This window comes from Prionailurus bengalensis, chromosome C2 (genome assembly GCF_016509475.1).
Source record: "Prionailurus bengalensis isolate Pbe53 chromosome C2, Fcat_Pben_1.1_paternal_pri, whole genome shotgun sequence".
Classification (NCBI taxonomy): domain Eukaryota; kingdom Metazoa; phylum Chordata; class Mammalia; order Carnivora; family Felidae; genus Prionailurus; species Prionailurus bengalensis.
In genome coordinates, this window is record NC_057350.1 from 3002756 (window position 1) to 3011204 (window position 8449).

Genomic DNA, 8449 nt, shown 5'->3' on the forward strand with positions numbered 1-8449 from the left:
GGGTCCCGGGGCCGAGCGTCTGCACTTCATTCAGGCGGCTTCGCTGGAGCCTCCACACAGCCCCCACCTGGAGCGGACAGGCCCCCAGACACCCCGGCCGGGGTTGAGCCTCAGTGTCTCTGCTCGTCGCGGCCGCCCACGACTGAGCCTCGGGTCCACCCACTTATCTCTCGGGTCCCCTCGGAGGCTGGAGCAGCCTGTAGGGCAGACGTTTCCGGAGCCCCCACTTAATGGCAACAGCTTCAGCTCGTCCTCAGAAAGCCACCGACACGGGCAGCCCTGGTGACTCCCGGAGTGTGACAGTCCCCTGGAATGCGGGTGAAATACAGCCAGCACAGGCCACACCTGGGCGACCGTCAGTGGGGACTGAACCACGGGCCACATCCCGCAGCCCACACCCCGTGGTTCCTAAAGGGAGGGAAACACTTTACTATCCATTGTGGATTAAATCGTGCGTTCCCCACGGGAAGACACGTCCACGTCCTAACCCCCGGGACCTGCAACTGTGACTTATGTGGCAATAGGGTCACTGCAGATATAATTAGTTAAGATGAGGTCAGACCGGAATAGGGTGGGCCCTAAATCCAATGCTTGGTGTCCCTATAAGAAGAGGAGAGGACACGCAGAGACACAGGGACAATCAGCCACGGGTGGCAGAGGCTGAGGTCAGAGGGACCCGTCCTCAAACCCAGGAACTCCAAGGATGGCCAGCAACACCAGAAGCTGGGAGAGAGACAAGGAACACATTGTCCCCCAGATCTTTCAGAGGAAGCACACCCTGCTGACATCTTGATTTAGAGCTTCTGGCCCCCAGAACCGCGAGAGAATAAATTTCCGTGCTTTAAGCCGCACAATCTGCAGGACTTTGTCACAGACACTCTAGGAAACTAATAAACCGTAATTTACGTCCAGCACATAACGGACGTAATTTATGGCTCTGGGAGGCAGTCCCGGGAAGGACTGAAGCCCCTGTTCTTCCCTCCCCAATAGACTCTCCCAACCCCCCTGACAGGTACAGAGCTTGGAGCACCCATCCGCTCACACACGGAGACCTGACCGAGCCCGCACCACCCTGGGGCCGGACCCCAGGGCCCCTCGCCTGGGGCTGGGACAGCTCTGTCCTAAATGACGAGTTCTCCCTCTTCCTGCCGGTCAGCCATGAGAATCCACCCGAGATCCTTTTAAGGGTCACTGCCCAGGGGGGCCTTCTCTGACCCTTCCTACCCCGGTGACCCTCCCTCCTCTCTGTGAGACACCAACCCACCCTGGATGGGTTGAGACACCTCCCTCACCCCGACCAGGTGCCCTGGGGCGTCCATGGGGCCAAGAGTGACTCTCAGGCACGGGTCTGCATGTGTTGTGTAGTGGTCCAGGTGGGCAGCTGGAGGAGGCGGCCACCTTATAGACACAGGGAGGCTCGCCTGCCCTTCCCCTCTCCCCCCCCCCCACTCCTACCTGGGGCACCACCAAAGCTGGGCCTCAGCATTCCCTGTACTTAAAGGAGTTGGGGAGACATCGCTTGCGTACCCGTGTTTGTGATGAGCTGCCTTCCTTCCCTGCCAGCTCTGGGATCCCAGCGGAAGTCACAGCCGTTGACCCTGGCACTTGTCACTGGGGACCTGGAGTAAAATTGTGCACGTCAGGACCAGAGGAGACTCCCGGATTCTTAGCAAGGACGGGCTGCGGGACTCTGGGTGAGGGGAGGGGACAGGAGGGGCAGACGTGTCCAGTCCCCTGAGCACCAGAACCCTCCCAGCACAGCAAAGCCCCCTAGCTCTCCTGCTGGGGCTGCGGGCTTCCTGCCCAAATGGACACTGAGTTTCTTTTCTTCTGAAGGGAGGTGGGGGCTGGGCTTTTTCAGCATCTCCTGCCCCCTCCACACCCGCCCCCCCCACCGCCACCGTGGTCCAGAAAGGGGACAGGACTCCCTGGGAGGGAAAGGAGGGATAACACGAGGAGCCCAGGACCTCGGCAGGAGCTCCACAGCGCGACAATGACAACGGATGTGAGTGGAGAGTCATGACGGCTGCTGGAGTCTGTGTGCGTCATCGAGAGCAGGCGGATGGAGGGAGGAGAGTAAGAATATCCACTCAGGAGGTGGGAGGGAGAGCCCGGCGGGGGTGGGGGGGGACACTCTCTTCCTCTTGCCTGGAGAGAGCTGCCACCAGCAGGCACAGGGTGTCCTTGGGGCTGGGGGGAGGGGTGGAAGGTGCCCCAGGACCCGGCGGAGCCTCGTGCCCCGGAGGGTCCTTCCCCACACACGCACCGGGACCCCCACCCACATTCCACGCTTGCAAACGGGAGTCCAGTCTGCCCAGTGGAGCTGAGCGCCGCCCCCCAGCAGAGGCCAGACCCGCTCCGTGAGGCTTCTGGGCCACATGGGGTCTGCCCCGCCACCTGGCCTCGCCCTCACTCACAGGCCTGCAGCCCCGCTGACCCACCACATCGCTCTGTCTCTCTCAGACCCAGAAGTGTCCCCCGTCCCCGGGGCCCCTGTCCCCCGACCCAGAAATGCTGCACCCCACCCTCGTCCGTCGCCGTCCTCCGCCCTGCGCTGGCCCGCCGTTCCTACTTGACTGTGTGTGCTGGCTGGCGGTCTCCCTTGCTGGGACCTGGGTCCCATGAGGTCGGAGACAGTGGCAGTCCCTGGCATAGCCCCGGCACCAGGCACACGGCAGGCCTCCAGACGGTTTCTTGAAGGGACAAGCGAGTGAGCGGATGAACGAATGAGCCTCCGCTGAAGTCCTTGCAGGCCTAAGAAGTCCATCCCGGTCCCCGCAAGCCCCGCTCCCTGTCGGCCCGGCACAGAACTGTCTCTGTCACTCCGGGGGGCCCCTCTGCGCCTAGAAAGGGGTGGGAGGCCGACAGCTTTCGCCCAACCTCAGAGTGCCCAGAACACCCACAGCTTTGTCCTGTGAGAACTGCAACCAGTAGCAGGGGTGAGGCCAGAGGGGCCCACAGGTGACCCACACCGCCCATACCCTACAGCCCTAAGGCCACAGGCAGCACCCTTGGCAAGGACGTGGCGGCTTGTGGTCGGTGCTGGCCACGGGCCGTGTGGACGGCAGAGGGAGGATCCCTCACGGAAGAGCCTAGACGACAGAACGTATGCCGGTGGCAGCCACAGGGCACACGGGGGAGACGCCCTGTGAGGCTCCAAGGGCCACACACCTGTAACTCCTCCCCTTCACACCCATCTGCCAAGCTAGGGACACAGACAACCGAAAGAGACAACATTCCTGAGAACATGTTTTCTACAGCTCCTTGGGAACAGGTACTCGATGGCGGCTGGGGCGCCAGACGCAAACCCGGGGACCTGCTGCGGGAGAAAGCCGCTGCTCTCGGTGACGTAGCAGACACCCCGGAAGCCCGACATTAACTTTCCATAATTCAGACTTTTACTAATGGGACCGGCCTTGTCCTCCACTTAGTCAGAATCAGCGGCGTGCACTCATCTGGGCACATGCACCTCACCAATGGGCCCTTTGCCAGAATTTGTACAAATGACCCTGTTTTACGTCATCGCTTCATTGTTCGTGGCTTATCTTTCCTGATTCTTCGCAAAGCCTGCCAGCAGCAATGCAATGCGAGGAGAGTTGTTCTCAGACACTTTTGCAGCATCCTCTGGCTTTTTAGTTGCCAAAGGGAGTGCAGCCCCAGCTTCCGAGTTCCAGTAGAGGTGTGGGCTAGGCCATTACTCCCACTGCCCTTTCTCTTCCCCCTCTTAGCTACGGGGCCCCTCCTTGGTCCGGCCCCCCCCGCCCCCCCCCCCACGTGGCCACACTGCGTGCCCGCAGGAGACTGGCAAGGCCCTGGGAGTAGCCGGCCCTGCAGCCAGGGACCCCCCTCTCCTGCTGGGGCGGGGGGGCGGGGCTCCGCGAAAGGGGTGGGGCCAGGTGCAGGGAGGGGGCTCCAAGGAGGGGGCGGGACTCCACCGAGGGAGGCAGGACTCCGTGCACAGGACCAGGCTCTGCGCAGTGGGCGGGGGTCTGATGAGGAGGCGTGGCTCCGCGCAAAGGGCGTGGCTCGGCGGAGGGGGCGGGGCTCCGTGCGGGGGGCGGGGCTCAGCACAGGGGCCACGGTTTGGCGGAGGGGGCGGGGCTCCACGGGGGGGGCGGGGGGGTCGGGGCTCTGCAGAGTCTGGGAGACTCAGCGCAGAGGGCGAGACCCCATACAGAGGGTAGGGCTCTGCGGAGCGGCCAGGGCCCCACACAGAGGCCAGGGCACTGTACAGAGGGTGGCAGGGCCCATGAGTACTCTGATGCCTTTTGCAGACTCTTCTCAAGCAACCGCATGGCCAGGGCATCCCCTTCACTGCTCCCAAGAGCAGGGACACCCCCTCTTTCCACTCAGCAGCTGATGGAAAAGGCACACGGTTTCTCTAGGGGCTCCTGGGCCAGGGGACTTAAGTGACCAGGCCATGTGGACATCGCAGAGTCACAGACAAAGACAGCAGCCACTGACCACACACACTGGTGGGAAAGAACACGCCCCTTTGTCTGCCCTCGCCGTTAAGGCCCCGAAACATGTCATCCATGGTAGCACTTAGTAACTGACTTCTACACAAATCCAAGTAAAATCCACTGACAGTGGCACCAGATTAATTCTGTCCCCGAAACAAGCCAACCAGTGACACACGGGGCAACTGGAAGCAGGACCCTGGGACATCCCCTGACCCTGGATCTCTGACCACTGAGACTCACCAGGAGTCTGCTGACCCCGCAGCTCTGGGGTGATGGTGTGGACCGGTGATATCCGGGGCTCCATGGAACAGAACCACACGTGTATTTTTAAAACAGATACCGCTGTATTTCTCAAGAGCGGCAAAACGTGCTAATACTTACTTTCCTAAAATACATTTTTAAAAACACATAGGAAAAGTTCTAAGCATCTCAGGTGCCCTTAAGAAATGGAGTGCCACACTTTAAAACGCCAGAAAACCCCCTGAGAAAACCCACTGGTAGCAACACATTCTTTCTGAGCACCTGAGTATCAGTGCCCTGAGGCTGCCAGAACAGAGCCCCGCAGGCCGGGTGTCTTAAGTGAGAGAAACTCATTGCCTCCCAGTGCTAGAGGCTGGAGGTCCGAGATCCTGGCGTGAGCAGGGCTGCTTCCTCCTGAGACCTCTCTCTCGGGTGGGTGGATGTTGGCTTTACCCGTGTCTTCACATGGTCTCTCTCTGTGTATGTCTGTCCCGAATTCTTGTAAGAACACCAACCAGGTCGGATTGTACCTTCGACCGATGACCTCGTTGTATCTTTGTCACCTCTGTAAAGGCCATACTGACACTTTCGGAGGCTGGAGGTCAGGGCTTCACCGTATGATTTGGAGGAGGCCCAACTCAGCCTACGGACCCTTCTTGGCTCTATCGTGTCAAAGCTTGGCACACGTCAGTCTGTGCGATCCTCACATGCCCTTTGGGGCGGGAAATCTCCGAATCCCCATTTACAGAGGGAGACACGAAGCGGTGGGTATTGAGTCAGTTTTTCCAACTGAAGGTCAGGCTGCTGCCGTCTGTTCAATAACGATTTTGCCCATGACGCGAATAACTGACACATCTCTGCAACGCTGTTCCAAACAGACTGCCCGCGAGACACTGACTGTGAGTGCTGGGGCTCACTCCTGGTGAGCCAGGGGAAGGACTAACGATTGCAAACCATGAGCCGGGCCTGCCCCGTGCATCTGATCCCAACACACAGAAGCAGGAGCCAAAGGCATGTGCAGGAGTGCCCCAGACGGGCTGCTCTGTGTTTCACTCCTGCGTCGCTCACACAGCCCCAGGCCTTCCAGCCTGGTTTCTGGGACCCCCCACCCCAACAGTGTTGATAGAAACCTCAAGAAGAGTTTCAGAATGCTCCAGGGGCACCTGGGTGCCTCAGCCAGCTGAGCGTCCGACTCTTGATTTCGGCTCAGGTCACGATCTCCCGGTTCGTGGGATGGAGTCCTGTGTCGGGCCCTGTGCTGAGTGTGGAGCCTGCTTGGGATTGAGTCTCTCTCCCTCTCTACCCCTCCCCCTCTAGCTCATGCACACATGCACCTGCATGGACACGTGTTCTCTCTCCCTCAAAATAAATAAAGAAACATTTAAAAAGAAAAGGATTCTCCAGGGGCGCCTGGGTGGCTCCGTCCGTTAAGCATCCAGCTTCGGCTCAGGGCATGATCTCTCAGTTCACGGGTTCAAGCCCCACATCAGGCTCTGTGCTGACAGCTCGGAGCCCGGAGCCTGCTTCGGATTCTGGGTCTCCCTCTCTCTCTGCCCCTCCCCCCGCTCACACTATGTCTCTCTCACTCTCTCTCAAAGATAAATAAACATTTTTTAAAAATTTTTTAATAAAAAAAAAAGAAAAGAATTCTCCAGATAAAATGCTCCCCTGTTTGGGGGAGTGTGGGGGTCAGGAATGACAGGCAGCCTGTCAAAATCATAATTTGACTCCTCAAAGGTTGGCCAGTTTCCCAAACTGACCAGCCAGGGAACACCAGTTTCGGGAAATGTCACACCCGTGCAAATTATAATTGACTGCTGGAAACAATGGTCTCAACAAAATATTGCTGCAAAAAAATGATCAAAATTAGGTCAGATACAGTAATGTACATTTGGGGGTCAATAAGAGAGAAACACAAGCACATATATGTGAATGCACATAGGACATATATGCACGCGCGCACTCACACACACACACACACACACAGGTTACCCAGCTCCTCCAATGCCTGGTTTGAGCGTGGGCCACAGAGGTCGGGCAGGTCCCGTCACCACTGCGGAGATGGTAGGTTTGGGGCAAGGCCACGACCAGCAAGCTACAGGCACTAAGACCCAGGCAGACTGTCGTGCGTCTGTGAGGAGAGGCTCCCAGCTGCCAGAGAAGTGCCGGGTGGGCTCAGGGGAGGGACCCGGGGGGCCGGTGGCCCTGGCGGGCTGGCAGGCATGCTCGGGCAGGCATGCTCGGCCGCTACACGGGGTAGGTCTGCCGAGGCTGCAGGTGTGAGCAGGCCTCGGCAGCTGGCCTGAGGGGGAAAAGGGACAACGTCAAGGGGCATTCACTTCCACCAACCCGCAGAAGCGGCCGGAGATGCACCGCCCTCGCCAGCCCCCGGGGCCGGGGCCGACCCGTGTTTGCGCGGGAAAGGCTCCAGGAGGCGTGGGCTGCCGGGGCACAGGCATTTCTGGTGGAGTGAGAGTCCGGGTGCGGTCAAATCCCCAAATCCATCACGCAAATAAGTGACTCACCTCATCAGTTGTTCAGAGATGGAACCAGAACTGGGTGAGGAACGCCCCCAAAGCAGGCACCTGCTGGAAGGCTCTTCCCGCCAGTGCAGAGTCCATCTCCCAGTGAGGGGGACCCGGGAGCTGGGCCAAGGCAGGAGCCAGAGCTCTGCCCCAGCCGTGTGGGTCACCTCCAGGGAGGAGTCTGTCCCTGGACCCGACTCTACTCCAGCATATGCTCTTATGCAGCGTTATTGTGATGGCAGCTGACGGACGGGCCTGTGTTCAGGTCACCCGCCCTCGAGGCCCCACATCCACCAAGAGCACTGGAAGGCTCTGCGGAGCCCCAGCCCTTGGGGTCTGTTCCATAGGGGCTGTGTCAGGCTGAGGACCGCCCACATTATAAGAAGTGCTCCAGGTGAAGTCCAGGGCATTCTCCGGCTCTCCCTGTGTTGGCTTTTGCTTCCCCAGAGACAAAATCCTGTTCCCTTCCTAACGAGTCCTCTTAAGACAGAAAAGGCAGGCAAATTCACTCGCCGTATCGGTCTGCCGTAACATGCCCCAAGTCCGAAAGCCCGATGCCGAGTGACAGGCTTTCCTGGGGGATGGCCCCCGTCCCCCCACCCCCGGCCGCCCCACTCCGAGGGAGGGTGCTGTGCCGCAGACGTCGGGGGGGCTCTGTTCAGTGCGAGGGGACGGCACCTTTAGCGCCTCTCCCAGCTTCCGCACGTACAGGTTGTCAGGCTAAAAACAGCAGCAGCGTGCAGCCCACACTGGGCAGGCCCCCCCCCCCCCCCCGCCGCTGTCTCTGCCTGCTGGTTTGCTTCAGATGACAAGTCCACACAGCGCCGCTCCTGCACTCAGGGCCCCCAGGCGCACGCCCACACGCGGCCGGGCATGTGCACACCCGGGCAGGCACGTAGCGTGAGAGGGCCACGGGGCCCTTGTGCGAAGGCAGCCCGGCCCGGGACATCCAAGGCAGTGCTCCAAGGGGCCTCTGGAATGCACATCCGCAGGGCAGTGACGGGGACCAGCTTCCTGTGGGACGCACGCCGTGGGCCTCTCCTCTCCTTGGGGACAGCCGGGCCTCTGAACGGGAATGCAGGACGTGCTGGCGTTTCTCCCTTTGAAAGAGCTCTGCGGGAGCAGGCTCGCAGCCCCCCGGATGTGTGAGGGGTCGGGGAGGCGGGGCCAGGAAGGGACTTGGTCTTGGGCAGCCTCAGGGGCCAGCCCTGTCTCCCCTAA

General features: G+C 60.3%; 1 long non-coding RNA gene across 1 annotated transcript; it reads right to left on the reverse strand.

Annotated features, from left to right (window-relative positions):
* Window positions 1-587: 587 nt before the first annotated feature.
* Window positions 588-5941, reverse strand: LOC122491124. Its single transcript, XR_006299286.1, has 4 exons — window positions 4704-5941; window positions 2573-2693; window positions 1968-2036; window positions 588-1619 (listed from the first exon to the last, which is right to left on the reverse strand). It is a non-coding gene; the product is annotated as an uncharacterized LOC122491124 (long non-coding RNA).
* Window positions 5942-8449: the final 2508 nt, after the last annotated feature.